The 17,408-nt window shown below is 44.6% G+C and overlaps 1 pseudogene; it reads left to right on the forward strand.

Annotated features, from left to right (window-relative positions):
• The first annotated feature begins 9,358 nt into the window (after positions 1-9,358).
• On the forward strand, positions 9,359-15,482 carry LOC137374253 (carbonyl reductase [NADPH] 1-like; annotated as a pseudogene).
• The last annotated feature ends 1,926 nt before the right edge of the window (positions 15,483-17,408 follow it).

Here is a 17,408-nt window from a genome sequence, read left to right on the forward strand (position 1 = left end):
AGTTTGTGGAGTCAGTGGATGAACCATTCGTCATATGATCCCCAGACTTTGATATGCTCTAGTAGCCACAGCATTTATGTGGTTGGTCCAGTTGAGTTTCTGGTCAATAGTGTTCCCAAGGATGTTCATGGTTGGATATTTGATGATGGTAATGGCATTCAATTTCAAAGGGAGGTGGTTAGACTCTCTTGTTGGAGACGGTCATCAGCTGGCAGTTGTGTGGTGCAAATGTTGCTTGCCACGTACTAGCTCAAGCCTGGACGTTGTTCATGTCCTGATACATGCAGACATGGACAACTTCATTATCCGAGGAATTGCGCTTGGAACTGAACATGTCCAATCATCAGCATACACACCAGTTCTGACCTTATATTGAAGAGAAGGTTGTGGATGAAGCAGCTGAGAATAGTTGGCCCTTTGGAATTCCTGCAGAAATGTCCTGCGCTTTCACGGATTGGCCTCCGACAACCAAAACAATTTTCCTTTGTGCTGGACATGACTCCAGCCTCTGGAATTGATTCCAATTCAGTTCAGGTCTTTCAGACCACACACAGTCAAATGCTGCTTTGATGTTAAGGGCAGTCATTCTCACCTCAGCCCTGGAATTTAGCTCTTTTGTCCATATTTTGACCAAGGCTGTAATGCGGTCTGGAGCTGAATAGTCCTGACAGAACTTAAACTGAGCATCAGTGAGCAGGTGACTAAGTGCCGATGGTTTAGGACATACCCAGGGATGGTGAGGGAGGAGTCTGGGACCTTGGCTGATGGATATGATTGTGTGAGAATGACAATGTCAGGTTGTTGCTTGACTAGTCTGTGGGAAGCTCACCAAACTTTGACACTGCTCGCAAGGTGTTTGGGAGGCGCGCTTTCAATGGTGGACTAGATGGGTGTGGCTTTGTCATGCCGGAATCTGATGTTTAGGTTAAAGCTGACAGGTCTCCTTCTGATTGTATTAACTCAAGTGACAATACATTGGAGTTTTAATATGAGAGTTCACACAGTCACTAAAAGTTTGATGTTTAACCTGTGAATTTGTATTGTAGTTTTTAATTATATTTGAACATGCTTTTTAACATCTGAATGGTCAGAAAAGCCAGCCTGGATGTTTATAATTACTATAGTGTGTTTATAATTTCATAAAAGTTTTAGATAGCAGTTGGTGGATATTTTAAATTCAGGATGTGCATAATCATTCATCAAAGGTAATTTGTGATACTGTTAGCTAATTTAAAAGGAAATGTCTCAATTTCTCTCTTGCTGATGTCACTGAAATACCCTCCCTCAACTGATGAATCAGTGCTCCTCCATATTGAACACCAATTGTAAGAAGCACTGAGGGTAGCAAAGGCATAGAATGTGGTGTGTGGGGGACTCCAATGTCCATCACCAAGAGTGCCTTGGTCGCACCACTACTGACAGAGCTGGCCAAGACCTGAAAGACATATCTGCCAGACTGGGCCTTCAGCAGGTGATTAGAGAACCAACATGAGAGAAAAGCATACTTGACCTCATCCTCACCAGTCTATCTGTTGCAAATGCATCTGTCGGTGACAGTATTGGTAGGAGTGACCACCGCACAGTCATCGTGGAAACAAAGTCCTATCTTCACGCAGAGGACACCCTCCATCATGGTGTGACACTATCATTGTGCTAAATGGGATAGATTCAGAACAGATCTAGCAGCTCAAAACTGGGTATCCATGGGGCACTGTGGGCCATCAGCAGCAGAATTGCATTCCACCACAGTCTGTAAACTCATGACTCAACAAATCCTTAATTCTACCATTATCATCCATCCAAAGGACCAACCTAGGTTCAATGAGGAGTGTAGAAGAGCATGTCAGGAGCAGCACCAGGCATACCTAAAAATGAGATGCCAATCTGGTGAAGCTACAACACAGGACCACATGCATGCTAAACAGCAGAAGCCACATGCTGTAGACAGAGCTAAACCATTCCACAACCAATGGATCAGGTCAAAGCTCTGCAGTCCTGCCGTATCCAGTTATGAATGGTGGTGGACAGTTAAACAAATAATGGAAGAAGGAGGCTTAACAAACATCCCCATCCTCAACGATGGAGGAGCCCAGCACGTCAGTGCAAAAGATAAGGCTAATACATTTGCAACCATCTTCACCCTGAAGGGCCGAGTGGATGATCGATCTCAGCTTCCTCCTGAGACCCCCAGCATCACAAATGTTAGTCTTCAACCAACTTGATTCAATGCAAGTGATATCAAGAAATGGCTAGGCGTACTGGATACAGCAAAGGTTATGGGCCCCGACAGCATCCTGGCTGTATTGCTGAAGGCGTATGCTCCAAAACTAGCTGCACCCTTAGCCAAGATGTTCCACAACAACTACAACAGTGGCATGTACCTGACAATGTTGCAAATTGCCCAGGTATGTCTGTCCACAAAAAGCAGAATAAATCCAATCTGTCCAGTTATATCCCCATCAGTCTATGCTCAATTATCAGCAAAGTGATGGAAGATGTCATTAATAGTGCTATCAAGCAGCACTTAGTCACCAAGAACCAGCTCACTGATGCTCAGTTTGGGTTCTGTCAGAATCACTTGGCTTCAGACGTCATTACATTTTGGTCCAATCATGGACCAAAGAGCTGAATTCCAGATGTGAGGTGAGAGTGACTACCCTTGACATCAAAACAACATTTGACAGAATGTGGCATCAAGAAGCACTAGTAAAATTGAAGTTAATGGAAATCAGGAGGAAAATTCTCCACTGGTTGGAGTCATATCTAGCATCTCAGTCCCAGGACATCACTGCAGGGATTTATCAGGGTAGTGAACTAAGCCCAACCATGTTCAGCTGCTTCATCAATGACCCTCCTTCCATCAGAAGGTCAGAAGTGGGGATATTCACTGGTGATTGTACAGTGTTCAGTTCCAATCGCAACTCCTCAGATACTGAAGCAGTCCATGCCCACATGCAGCAAGACTTGGGCAACATTCAGGCTTTGGCTGAGAAGTGGCAGGTAACATTTGCACCACACAAATACTAAGAAATGGCCATCTCCAACATGAGAGAATCTAACCATCTCCCCCTGACATTCAACGACATTACCATCACTGAATAACCTACCATCATCATACTGTGGGTCGCCACTGACCGGCCAGATAAATTCTGTGGCTAGAAGAGCAGGTCAGAGGCTGGGAATCCTGTAGCAAGTAACTCATCTCCTGATTCCCTGGGTATTCTGCTGCAGGGAGGCAACCTCATCATCTCCAAAGTTAAGGAAGTGGTAGGCGGCTGCATCCTCATAGCAGATGTAATATGCAACAATGCTCTGCTTTGGTTGATCAATGTGTACGCCCTGGCTCAATGCAGTGAGCGACTGACAGTCCTCCAGCAGCTCCCACTGCAGCTGGCAACTTCCAGACTGGTCATTTCTAGGCGGTGACTTCAACTACATCATTAACACAGCTGGACGATCCGGCAGGGAGGACAGCAAACCGGACGCTACGTTCAGATTCCTGATGGAAACAGTAAAAGATGCCAAGCTGCACAATGTTTACAGCAACCCTGCAGACGGAGCGCGGCATAGTTACACCTGGTCAAGACCGGATAGGTCTGCCTGTTCCAGGATTGACTTCCTGTTTGCGTCCCGTGCTTTCACGGTCAGATCCACCGACGTTAAGCAGGTGTTCTTCTCTGACCACTGCCTCTTACTGGCTGACTGTCACCTACAGGATGACCAGCAGGTTGACAAGGGGATATGGAAGCTCAATGCTACACTGCTAACCCCAGAGAATGCTGAGGAACTCAAAAGGGATCACAAAGGTTGGAGAACCGTGAAACCCCTCTTTGAGTCTTCAGTTCACTGGTGGGAGGCGATCAAGGAGAACATCAAGAGGTTCTTTACCTTCAAAGGTGTTCAGAGGGCGAGAGAGAGACAGAGGGAATGTCCCGACTCCAGAAAAGAATGCAAAATCTGCTCCGGCTGCAGTCGATGGGCGTCGAGGTCAAGGAGGATTTCCGAGAGGTGAAGAGCCAGCAGGCCTTGCTCTTTGCCACAGAGGTCTCCAAGATCATTTTCCGGTCCAGAGTCTGCTCCGTTGAGCAGGATGAGATGTGCTTGCGTTACTTATTCCAAAAGCTACACAGAGTGAGCTCTGTGATCAGCAGCCTGAAGGAAGAGGATGGCTCGGTAACGTCTTTGCTGTCCGACATATTAAGGATCAGCATATCTTTTTATGCACGGCTGTACGACGTGAAGCCCATGGACAGCACGGCCTCCCAGTCCTTCCTGTCATCTATCACAGAGGTCTTAGATGACAGCATGAGGGAGAGTCTGGACAAACCACTAACTCTGGATGAGCTGACAAATGCTGTCAGGTCCTTCGAGACAAGTAAAACTCCCGGAAGCGACAGCTTACTTGTTGAGTTGTATTTGGCTCTGTGGCACTGGGTCAGCCCAGACCTGCTGGAAGTATATGAGAGAATGCTTCTGTCCGGCAGCATGTCAGAATCCATGAGGAAAGGCATCATCATCCTCATCTGCAAGCGGAATGGGAAGAGGGCATAAATCAGAAATTGGCGGCCCATCTCACTGCTTAATGTTGACTACAGGATTCTGTCCAAAGTCATCACCAGTCGGGTCAAGTCTGCTCTGGAGTTGGTGATTCACCCCGACCAGACCTGCACTGTACCCGGCAGGAAGATCTCTGATAGTCTCGCGCTACTCAGGGATACGATCGCCTATGTACGGGACAGGAGGGTGGACACCTGCCTGATCAGCTTGGACCAGGAGAAGGATTTTGGCAGGATATCGCACACATACATGATGAACTTGCTTTCCAAAATGGGGTTTGTAGAGGGAATCTGCAATTGGATCAAACTGCTCTACACAAACATCAGTAGCGCAGTCTCAATGGGTGGGAATCAAAAAGTTTCCTGATCCAATCTGGAGTCAGACAGGGCTGTCCTCTCTCCCCCTCTTGTTTGTTTGCTGTATCGAACCTTTTGCTGAGTCTATTAGGAAGGATGCGAGTATAAGAGGGATGACAATCCCAGGCAGTGGAGGCACTCAAGTTAAAACCTCCCTGTATATGGATGACATCGCCATCTTCTGCTCAGATCCGCTGTCCGTTCACAGACTGATGAGTATCTGCGACCAGTTCGAACTGGCCTCGGGAGCCAAAGTTAACCACGGCAAGAGTGAGGCCATGTTCTTTGGGAACTGAGCCAACCGATCCTTTGTCTCCTTCAGCATCAGGTCAGATTACCTGAAGGTGCTGGGGATATGGTTAGGAAGGGCCGGGGCATGCACCAAAACCTGGGAGGAGTGAGGAGCCAGGGCACAACATAAGCTGAGCATGTGGGGGCAGCAATCTCTCTCCATTGTGGGTAAGAACGTGGTCATCAGGTGTGAGGCGCTCACGTTGTTGCTGTATATGGCACAGGTCTGGCCCATACCCCACTCCTGCGCCGTGGCGGTCATCTGAGCCATTTTCCACTTCATATGGGGATCCAAAATGTACCCAATGTCGCCCTCATCCTGATGACCACCTTTGTGTGGTGCTGCATCAAGCTGTGTGTAGACCTCCAGTATGCAAATACCAAGTGTCAGTATGTGCTGAGGTTCTATCTGTCCCCAGTGTTGCGAAGGATGGGTCTGGTCACTTTGCCGCAGGACGCTCCATCCAGTTGGACCGTGCTGTACCATCTATCCTTCTTGGGAAAGTTTCTGCGGGAAAACACCTTTGACCACCAATTCATCAGGCAGTGGTCTACACGGAATGTCCTCAAGGCCCAACGGGAAAAGGAGATGGTGGATCCTGTCAGATGGTTTCCCGAGCAGACCGCCAAAGTCATTTGGCAGAATGCCTCATCCCCAGAAGTTTCAAACAAGCACCAAGATGTAGCTTGGCTGGTGGTGAGAAGGGCCCTCCCCGTCAGATCCTTCCTCACACCCAGAGTCTCACCCCCTCCACATGATGCCCTCGAGGTGGCTGCAGTGGGGAAGCGACAGTTGCCCACCTCCTTCTGGAATGTGTCTTTGCAAAGCAGGTGTGGAAAGAGATTCAGTGGTTTTTGTCGAGGTTCATCCCAAGCAGCTCTGTAACACAGGAGTCTGTGCTCTTCGGGCTGTTCCCAGGGATGCACACCGAGACAAACATCAACTGCTGCTGGAGGACCATTAATTTGGTGAAAGACACTCTTTGGCCTGCCCGAAACTTGCTGGTCCATGACTGAGTGTTGCAGACTGGCACATTCCAATGCTGAGGGACGCACTAAAGCTTGGGGCAGCTGCTGCAAAGGCTCAATGGTGAAAGACCACAGTGTAAGGTCCTCCCGCCAAAGTGAACTGAGGGGCTGGACCCATGGGAAACAAATATGGGTTCGCTGTAAAATGTACATGACATGTAAAATGGAATGGAAGAGTTGTAGGCAATTCACTCCTGTATCGAAGAAAACTGATTTCCTTTGCACTTTTTGGAATGTCAACTCGGTGCTGTTTTTAACTGTTTTGTAATGCATTTTTTAGAGTTTTATGAATAAAGTATATTTTTGGGGAAAAAAAGTCTCCTGACTCCCCAAAGCCTGTCCACCATCTACAAGGCACAAATCAGGAGTGTGATTCCCACTTGCCTGGATGAGTGCAGCACCAACAACACTCAGGAAGCTCGACACCATCCAGGACAAAGCAGACCCCTTGATCGGCACCCCCATCCCCCAACTGAACATTCACTCCCTCCAACACCGACGCACAGTGACAGCAGTGTGTACCATCTACAAGATGCACTGCAGCAACTTATCAAGGGTCCCTCGACAGCATCTTCCAAACCCGCGATCTCTTCCATCCAGAAGAACAAGAGCAGCACGTGCATGGGAACACCAACACTTGTGAGTTTCCCTCCAAATCACATCATGCTAACTTGGAAATATAATGCCATTCCTTCATTGTTGCTGGTTAAAATCCTGGAACTCCCTCCCAACTAGCACTATGGGTGTACCAACACCACATAGACTGCAACAGTTCAAGAAAATGCCTCACCATTACCTTCTCAGGGCAATTAAGGTTGGGCAATAAATCCTGGCCTGCCATGTGAGTTAACAAAGCATATGGGATCTTGGGCTTCATAAATAGAGGTACCGAGTACAAAAGCAGGAAAGTTATGCTGAACCTTTACAAAGCTCTGGTTAGGTCAGAATTAGATTATTTTGTCCAGTTCTGGTCACCATGCTTTAGGTAGAATGTGAAGGTCCTTTAGAGGGTGCAGAGCAGATTTAGGACATGAGGGCAGTTAGCTGCAAGGTTAGGCTGGAGAAGCTGGGATTGTTGTCCTTGGAGCAAAGGAGGTTGAAGGGAGATCTGATAGAGGTGTACAAGATTATACTAGAACATAAGAAATAGGAGCAAGAGTAGGCCATTCGGTCCCTCAATCTGCTCCACCATTCAATATGGTCATGGCTGATCTGATTGTGCTCTTAACTCCACTTTCCTGCCTGCCCCCCATAACCCTTAACTCCCTTGCCAATCAAAAATCTTCAGGTTCAGATAAGGTAGACAAAGAAAAGCTATTCCTATTAGCTGTTGGTAGAAGGTCTACAGGACACAAATTTAAGGTTTTGAGCAAGAGAAGCAGGGGAATGTGAAGAAGAATTTTTTTATCTAGCAAGTGGTAATGACCTGGAATTCATTGTCTGCGAGAGTAGTGGAAGCAGAAACGATCAATGATTTCAAAAGGAAACTGGATGGGTACTTGAGGGCCTTTATTGCAAGGGGATTGCAGTACAGGAATAAAGAAGTATTGCTACAGTTGTACAGGGTTTTGGTGAAACCACATCTGGAGTACTGTGTGCACATTTAAGAAAGGATATACTTGCATTGGAGGCAGTACAGCGAAGGTTCACTAGATTGATCCCTGGGATGAGGGGATTGTCCTATGATGAGAGGATAAGTAAATTGGACCTGTATTGTCTGGAGTTTGGAAGAATGAGAGATGATCTCATTGAAGCATTTAAGATTCTAAAGGGGCTGATTAGAGATTATTTTCATTGGGCAGGGAATCTAAAACACGGGGTCAGTCTCAGGATAAGGGGCCGATCATTTAGGACTGAGTTGAGGAGAGATTACTTCACTCAAACAGTTGTGATTCTTTGTAATTCTCTATCCCAGAGGGTTGTGGATGCTCCATCGTTGAATACATTTAAGGCTGGGACAGATTTTTGGTCTCTCAGGGAATCAAGGGACATGACAAGCGGACAGGAAAGTGGAATTGAATCATAAGATCATCCATGATCGTATTGAATGGCAGAGCAGGCTTGATGGGCCATATGGTCTACTCCTGCTCCTATTTCTTGTGCTCTTGCTAAATAAACTTGCAGGGCTCTGGGGTTGAGCGGGGGAATGGGATTTACTGGATTTCCCTACAGAGAGCTAGCATTCATTCGATGGGCTGAATGGCCTCCTTCTCTGCCACAATAACTCTATGAAATGTGTTCAATAAAGATCAAAGTTTTGACCTTGAAAGAACTTGTCACTTTTAAAAAAAATTAATAGTTGCGACTGATGTTGTAGACTGATTTATTTTAGCTCAGATATTCCATACTGATAAAGACAAGCATTATTAAATATTTTAAATACTTAAATCCTTTAATCGTCCCCATTCTCGCCAGAAATAGTGGAATCACAGAATGCAGCCTTGCTTTAACTGGCTTTGGAATCAGTCATTCATTTTGTTTACTCATTGCTGGTATGTGGATGGTGTTGGCAGGTTGAGCATTTATTGCACATCTCTAGTTGCTGTGAGATTCTGAAATTTTTAGTGTTACTTTGCCTGTAAATTAAATTGCGCTATTTTCAATAATCAGAATGCATGACAAATTTAAACTGGATTCATTTAAACTGATTTTCCATGAAGTATTCTCAGTGAAACGGATTTTGTGCAAAATATCAGTGTCCAGTTAGAAATTCCTGCCTTTTATAACCACTCCTGACCGGTTACTGATTCAATCCCCTATTTTGATCAGACCCAAATAAAGATAATCAAAGAAAAATGTCTCCTTTTTTTATAAGCACACCTAAATGATAAAAAGAAAAGGTTACAAATTCAGTAAGATTATTTTGTGTATCCATCAAAGATCAGCAGAGTGGGACTGAAGTGCTCTGATTCTGTAATAATAACAGAAAGTGCTGGAAATACGCAGGTCAGGCAGCATCTGTGGAGAGAGGACTGGGACCTTTCATCAGAACTGATTCTGAATTTAGTTTTAGCGTCTGCGCACTTGTCCTGAATGTAACAAACTGCCCCCTGTTTCTGCGTGTCAGTTTCAGTCGCTTCTGGCTCTGAAATCCGATACCCAGTGAACCCAACCTCCCAGCAAACATGTCACAGCGAGTGGTCGTGGTGTCAGGGCCAACAAAGGCATCGGCCTGGCGGTGGTGCGGGCTCTGTGCCAACAGTTCGAGGGGGACATGTACCTGACAGCCCGGGACAAGGACCGCGGGCAGCAGGCGGTGCAGAAACTGCAGCAGGAGCAGCTGAAGCCGCTTTTCCACCAGCTGGACATCACCGATCAGCAGAGCATCAGAAACCTGCGGGACGTCATGGCCGAGAGATACGGAGGCATCGACATCCTGATCAACAACGCCAGCATCTACTTTAGAAGTACAGATACCACTCCATTCAAGACCCGAGCAATCCAGGGTAAGAATAATTAACTAGGGGAAGGCCAACTTCAGTGGGGTAAGAATGGAGCTGGGGCAAATAAATTGGAGTCAAAAGCTGGCAGGAAAACTTGTAGATGACCAATAGGTTACTTTCAAAGCAGAGATAGTTTGGGCACAGTCAAGGTATGTTCCCTCGAATGGGAAATGTAGAGCGAACAAATCCAGCACTCCCTGGATGACAAAAGAGGTAGAGATTAAGATAAAGAAGACAAAATGTGCTTATCATACACTTGTTCAGCCTCAGCTGGAGTATTACGTCCAATTCTGTGCACTGCGCTTGAGGGAAGACATGAGGGCATTGGAGAGAGTAGAAAAAAGATTCACGAGAATGGTTCCAGAGATAAGGAATTTCAGTTATGAAGATAGATTGGAGAAGTTAGGACTGTTTTCCTTGGAGAAGAGAAGGCTGAGAGGTGATTTGTTAGAGGTATTCAAAAACATGGAGTCTGGACAGAGTAGATCGAGAGAAACTGTTCCCACTTTTGAAAAAGATGGAGAACGAGAGGACACAGATTTAAAGTATTTAGTAAGAGAAGCAAAAGTGACATGAGGAAAAGCTTTTTCATGCAGTGAGTGCTTAAGGTCTGGACTATGGTGCCTGAGAACGAGGTGGAGACAGGTTCAATTGAAGTATTCAAAAGGGAATTAAACAGTTATATGAAAAGGAAGAGTGTGCAGGATTTCGGGGAGAAGGCAGAAGAATGGAATTGAGGGAGTTGCTCTTTCAGAGAGCTGGTGCGCACATGATGGGCTGAATGGCCTCTTTCTGTGCTGTAACAATGCTGCGATTTTGTGATTCTGAGACTCTGGCAATCAACATCTTTGGCACCAGTGATGTGTGTACTAAGCTCCTGCCCATCATCAAGCCCCAAGATACTGAATACAGTACTTACTGGAAATATTTACCTAGAGGCAGCACACTTTTCATTTTAAAAAAATCTCTCAATGTCCATGAACAGGTATTCACTTCATTTTAATCTATGTGCAGCACTTTAGACCTTTACAGAATGCAGCACACATGTTGGTCTTTGTCATTGGGATGATTTACTTGGCTGGAATGTAAACATCCACACAGCAACAGCTTATAGCCAGCCTTTAACATAGGCCTGGATGTTGCTGAGAAGATTACGATGAGGCTAACGGTATTACATAGAGGTATTCAAGATAATGAGGGGTTTTACCTATTTTACTTGTCTATGTCCTCCTGAAGTCTGTTACTACCCTCCTCATTGTTTACTCCATTTCTGAGTTTGGTATCACCTGCAGACTTGGAAATTATACCCTGTATACCCAGGTCCCTGGCTTAATCTACATCGAAAAGATCAGTAGTCCTCATACCAACCCCTGAGGAACACCACTGTATACTTCCCTCCAGTTGTAAAAAAAAACTTTATGCTTTCTCTCCCTCAGACAATGTTATATCCACACTGCACTGCCCCTTTAATCACATAGAATTGTTAGCAAAATGAAAGCCTATGATGTGTACTTTGTCAGACATATACACATCAGCCACACTGTCATCACCAATCCCTTTTGTTACTTCATCAAAGAACTTGGTCAAGTCAGTCAAACATGGTTTGCCTTTCACATGTCTATGCCGACTTTCATTTATTGGCCATACTTTTCCAAATACCAATTAATGTTGTCTGTATTATTGTCTCTAAAATTTCCCCACTACCAACGCTTGGCTGACTCTTTTATACTTGCCACGTTTATCCCTCTCGCCTGTTAAACAGGGTGGAATGTTTGCAATCTTCCAGTCCTCTGGCACCATCCCAAATCCTAGGAGGAATAGAAGATTGTGACTGTAGCCTTTGCAATTTCCAGCCTTATTTCCCTTCGTAACCTAGGGTGCATCCCACCAGTTGCAAGAAACGTCACTCGCAGACAGATACTGCTCATTACTGCTGTATATGTGCCTTCTTGTAAGCAGTATAAGCACAACTCATCAACAATGCTTTTAACAATGCAGTCAATAGTTCACACATATGGTGTAACTAGTGCAGAGGTATCCTGATTCTGTTCCATCTTAATAAAAATGAGAGAGAGAGAAACTGGGATATTGTTAGTCTTAACACCTGTAGTAAGAATGTTACTAGAATCTATAATTAAGGATGCAATGACTAGCATGTTACAGAAATTTGAGCCGATTAGAGAGAACCAACATGGATTTGTAAAGGGCAGGTATGTCAAATGAACCTCATTACTATTTTAATGACTGCCTCAAAAATTCAGACAGGAAGAAAGAATTTTTTTAAATTTATTTTTGAGATGGGGTGTCACTGGCAAGGCCAGCATTTATTGCCCCCCCCTTCCCTAATTTCTCTTGAGAAGGTGGTGGTGAGCTGACGTCTTGAACTGCTGCAGTCCTTGAGGTGTAGATACACCCACAGTGTTGTTAGGGAGCGAGTTTCAGGATTTTGACCCAGTCACGGTGAAGGTACGGCGCTATAGTTCTATCTCAGTGTAAACTCAAAGCACACTGAACACATGAAGGTTCCAGCTCAGTGTCTCTTTATTCCACTAGCACCAAACATGAAAGTACATTTGTGAAGGCTAAAATCTTATCTTAAAGAAACAAACTCATTACAGTAGATGACCGTTGCCCACCACCCCGAAGCAAGAGAACAGCTGAGAGTTTAACTCTTTGTTTCGAATCAGCATTGTTACAGACTTGTTTGTTAAACAATGGGATACAGAAATTAAAGGCTTGCTCGGGTCTACAAAAATAAAACCCGACCCGAGCCCGACAGAACCACATTCGACCCAAGCCCGACCCGGCCCGAGTCCTTCCATTTTTTCCCTGCGCCCGACCCAACCATTAGTTAACTTACCTTCTGTTTTTCACTGTTGATGATCTGCACAAGCTTAAAATAACTAACAAAACCACCTTTCTAGTCCAAAAATTAAATTAACAGTACAGCCACTTACCTGTGATAAAGCATGTCCGACCCAGCCTGACCCGAGCCCGAATGCCAGACCCGGAAGTGCGACCCGACCCGAATCAGACACATGACATCGGGTCCCGTAGGGCTTGGGTCAGGTAGCACGCCTTTAGCAGGAATGCCTCGCTCCTGCAGGAGTGCAGGTTTGTGATCCTGAACCCTTCTCTCAACCTCTTAACCCCATCTCCACATAAGAAACTGTTAGCTCAGGGATTGCCAACACATCGAGTGCAAACTACTCGTGGCTCACCGGCGGTGCTGTCTGAGTATTTCCCGCATTTTCTTCTTTTATTTCAGATTTCCAGCATCTGCAGTATTTTGCTTTCAGTTTATTGCAGGTGTTGTTCACAGAACTGAGTTGAGAAATGCAACCAGTTTGTATTGGGGTGGGTGTTGGATGCAGAATTCGGTCCCTGACCTTCTAGGCAGATCTTTTTTTGTTGCCTCAGTTTGAGCTGGAGTGCAGGTGGAGGAAAAGCTGCTGGATTTAACCCAAAGTACTCTTGAACCCAGTCAGGCCCAACAATTTCCAATGTGAGATCGTCAAGGGAGGTAGGGGAGATGACGTTGCTAAACAGACACCAACCAGTCAATGTAGCTGCTGCTGGGCTTCTGGACACTGGCAAGTACAGTGATCTCTTGACCAGGCTTGCATGCACTGTCAAATATCACATTGCAATAAAGTCAAGATCAGTTTTCCTTTATATAAATTATAATTATTTTGCATTTATCTATTCATATTTTTTCAATACATGTTTAAGTAACTGGTGAAATTTTTTGTTTCAGAAGTAGCTCTCACTAAAGGTTGGAGAACCCTGTGTTAGCTAAGCTTAAAGCTCATGGAGTTGAAGGCAAATTGTTGATCTGCTTTGAAGATTGGTTAGGTGGTAGCAGACAAGAGAGTAGAGAAATGGGTATGTGCTTGAATTAGAAGAAAATGATTAAAGAGACATTGATAGATTAAGTGAGTGTGAAAAACTGTGGCAGCTGCCTTGATGCAGCTAAGTGTGAGATCATCCATTTTTGATCAAAAAACCATAAACCAAGTATTACTTAAATATGAAAAACTAAGGACAGTGGCGGTCCAAACACATTTCGGGGTTCATATACATGGATCACTATTTTGTCATCTTGAAAGGTCACAGACCTGAAACGTTAACTCTGCTTCTCTCTCCCCAGATGCTGCTGAGTATTTCCAGCACAGTTTTTATTTCAGATTTCCAGCATCCGCAGTATTTTGCTTTTATTTCACTATCTTTTGTACCAGACTATTACATTTTAAAGTGGCTGATGGATTGTTGGCCTTTACAACTAGAGAATGAAAATACAAAGGAGGACATTGTACTACAGCTGTACAAAGCATTGGTTAGATCAGATCTGGAATACAGTTCTGGGCACCATACCTTAAAGAGTGTATATTGGCCTTGGAAAGAATGGAGAGCAGATTCACCAGAATGTTACCTGGGCTGCAAGGGTTAGATTACAAGGAGAGATTAGAGATTTATATTCCCTGGAATGTAGACAGTTAAGTGGTAATTTGATTGAGGTTTTAGGGATTTTGATTGAAATTGATAGGGTAGATAGAGAGACAGTATTCTTCTGGTGGGGGACTTGCCCTCAGGGTTAGGCCACTCAAGAGAGAAGTATGGGATGCTCTCCCACAAAAATCAATAGATGCTAGCTCAATTTTCAATTCTAAACACGAGATTGATAGATTTTAATTAGACAAGGCTATAAAACTATATGGAGATATATATGATATAGATCAGCCATGATCTCATTAAAAGTTGGAACAAGCTTGACTAGCTGAATGGTCTATTCCTGTTTCTATATTAATGACTCCTTTTGGATGTAAAATTCATTTGATGCACCTTTAAATTATTTGCCTCAAAAACGTGACCCGCGATCGCCTGGCACGGAGGTTTATAGACCAGAAAGTCCCAGGTTTGATCCCTGACCTGTGCTGAGTTAGCTGATATCAGCTGGTCAGACATGATGATCGGCCTCAGTGTTCTCAGCATCAGAAGGGAAAGAAGAAAAAAATTAGTCAAGTTTTGTGCTCTTAAAGAAATAACACCTGGTGGAAAATGTCTTTGCATGGACATTGAGACATAATCAGCAGTCAGCTGTGATGTCCTGATAGTTGGATATCAGATTGGCCATCTCAACTGTGGAAAATGACCATTTGGGGGAGGTGACTGAGATTAGTCAGTGCCCTTGAAACGGTTTCCCATCATGTTTCATAGTCTTTGGGGAAAGAGAAAATAGGATCTAATTGGGAGAGAGAGAAATATTGCTTTTGGTTTTTTGTGCTCTCGTATCTAACCTGATTTTGATTTTCTTTAAATCTACAGCAAGAACTGTGAATGTATCCAGTGTATCCGGTTCCATGGCATTGCAGAAATGTAGCCAAGAATTCCAAGAGAAATTCCGCAGTTCTACCGTCACAGAAGATGAACTGGTGGAACTGATGAAGAAATTTGTTGACGATGCTAAAAGAGGGGTTCACACTCAACAGGGGTGGGCATTCACTACCTATGGGGTTTCAAAGATCGGTGTTATGGTCCTTTCGAGGATTCATGCCCGAATACTGAGTAAGGAGAAAGCAGCAGACAGGATCCTCTTGAATGCTTGCTGTTCGGTTTGGATAAAAACAGACATGGTTGGTCCCAATGCCCCTGGAACCCCAGAAGAAGGGGCTGTGACCCCAGTTTATTCAGCTGTTCTCCCAGCAGGGGCAGAAGGCCCACATGGAGAGTTTGTAAGCGATAAAACCGTTCAGACATGGTAAACCTTAAGGCTAGAGGCAAAGGGAAGACAAAGAAGCTGGAGAAGACAAGGAATGAAAGATTATCCTTTATACACGAACAAAAAGACTGAAATTAAAGCCCAGTAATTCTCAGTTTTCTGCCTTTGTTTGAACTAATTTTTAGATTAATTTTTTTTCCTCAAATATTTTCAATAAAGATCAATTATTTGTCATTCTCCCCTCCTTCCCTTTTCCCTCTCCTCTGCCCCCTTCAAGGAGCCCTTACCTTTCACCCTTGTTGGAACGTACTTAGCCTTTACCTGAAACATCTCCTTCTTAAAGATCACCCATTGTTCCTTTACAGTTTTTCCTGTGAATCTTTGGTTCCATTTTTCCCTGGCTGGATCCCCTCTCATCCCATTGAAGTTAGCCCTCTTCCAATTTACAAGTTCTACTTTAGATTGTTTCTTGCTCTTCTCCATGACTAATCTAAACATTATGACATAATGATCACTCTTACCCAAGTGCTCCATACAGACACTTGGTCCACCTCATTCCCCAGCACCAGATTCAGCAATTCCTTGTTGTGCTGAGAACATACTGGTCAAGGAAATTCTCCTGAACACATTTCAGAAATTTCTCCCCCTCCTTTCTCTCTTATTGAACACTATCCCAATTGATATTTGGGTAATTTAAAGTTCCCTACTATCACCACTCTATACTTCTTGCACATTTCTGATTTCCCTGCAGATTTGCTCCTCTATCTCTCTCACTATTTGGAGGCCTATAGGATACCCTCAGTAGCGTGATCATCCCTTTTCTGTTTCTCTAACTCTAACAAAATAGATTCTGTCTTTGCCCCTTCTAGGGCATCCCGTGTCTTTCCTAATCAGTACTGCCACCTCACCACTTTTTTTCCTTCCCTATCTTTTCCGAACATTTTGTATCCTTGAATATTTAGCATCCAGTCCTCACTATTTTTAAGCCACGTTTCTCTTATTACCACTGCATCATATTCCTACACAGCTATTTGTGCTTATAGCTCACCAACCGTATTCCTCACATTTTGTTTGTTTACATACATGCATTGTAAACCTGTCTTTGTATTCCTTCTAGTCCTTCTAGGCTGCTCCTATCTAATATGGCACTACTTCCTTCTCTAGTTCTATCCAACACCTTTTAGGCACCTTATTCCTCTTTTCTACTTCTATTAGCGTGGGAGTCAGTTGCCAGCATTCGCCAGAGCTGGCGGGCAGCCATAAAGACAGGGCTAAAATGTGGCGAGTCGAAGAGACTTAGTAGTTGGCAGAAAAAAAGACAGAAGCGCAAGGGGAGAGCCAACTGTGCAACAGCCCCGACAAACAAATTTCTCTGCAGCACCTGTGGAAGAGCCTGTCACTCTAGAATTGGCCTTTATAGCCACTCCAGGCGCTGCTTCACAAACCACTGACCACCTCCAGGCGCATATCCATTGTCTCTCGAGATAAGGAGGCCCAAAGAAGAAGAGACTTCTATTAGCTGGGTCCCATCCCCCTGCCAATTTAGTTTAAACTCTACCCAACATTAATGAACCTCCCCCGAGGACATTTGTTCCAGTCCTTTTGAGGTGTAACCTGTCCCTTTTGAATAGGTGCCTCCTGCTCCAGAATTGGTCCCAATGACCCAAGAATCTGAAGCCCTCCCTCCTGCACCATGTCTCAAACCACACCTTGATCTTCCCTATCTTCCTATTTCTAACCTCGCTAATGTGTGGCACTGGGAGTAATCCAGGGAACACAACTTTAAAGGTCCTACTTTTTAAACTTTCTCCCTGGCTCCTAAAAACATGACTGTAGGACCTCAGTACCTGCCCTCTCAATATCATTAATACTGACATATCAGAACTTCTGGCTCACTCCCTTCCACCTGCAGAATATTCTGCACCTTCTTTGTGATGTCCTTAACCCTGGCATCAGGGAGGCAACAAACCATGAAGGACTCACAATGACAGTTACATAAATGCCTGTCTGTCC

Source organism: Heterodontus francisci, chromosome 10 (genome assembly GCF_036365525.1).
Source record: "Heterodontus francisci isolate sHetFra1 chromosome 10, sHetFra1.hap1, whole genome shotgun sequence".
Taxonomy (NCBI): Eukaryota; Metazoa; Chordata; class Chondrichthyes; order Heterodontiformes; family Heterodontidae; genus Heterodontus; species Heterodontus francisci.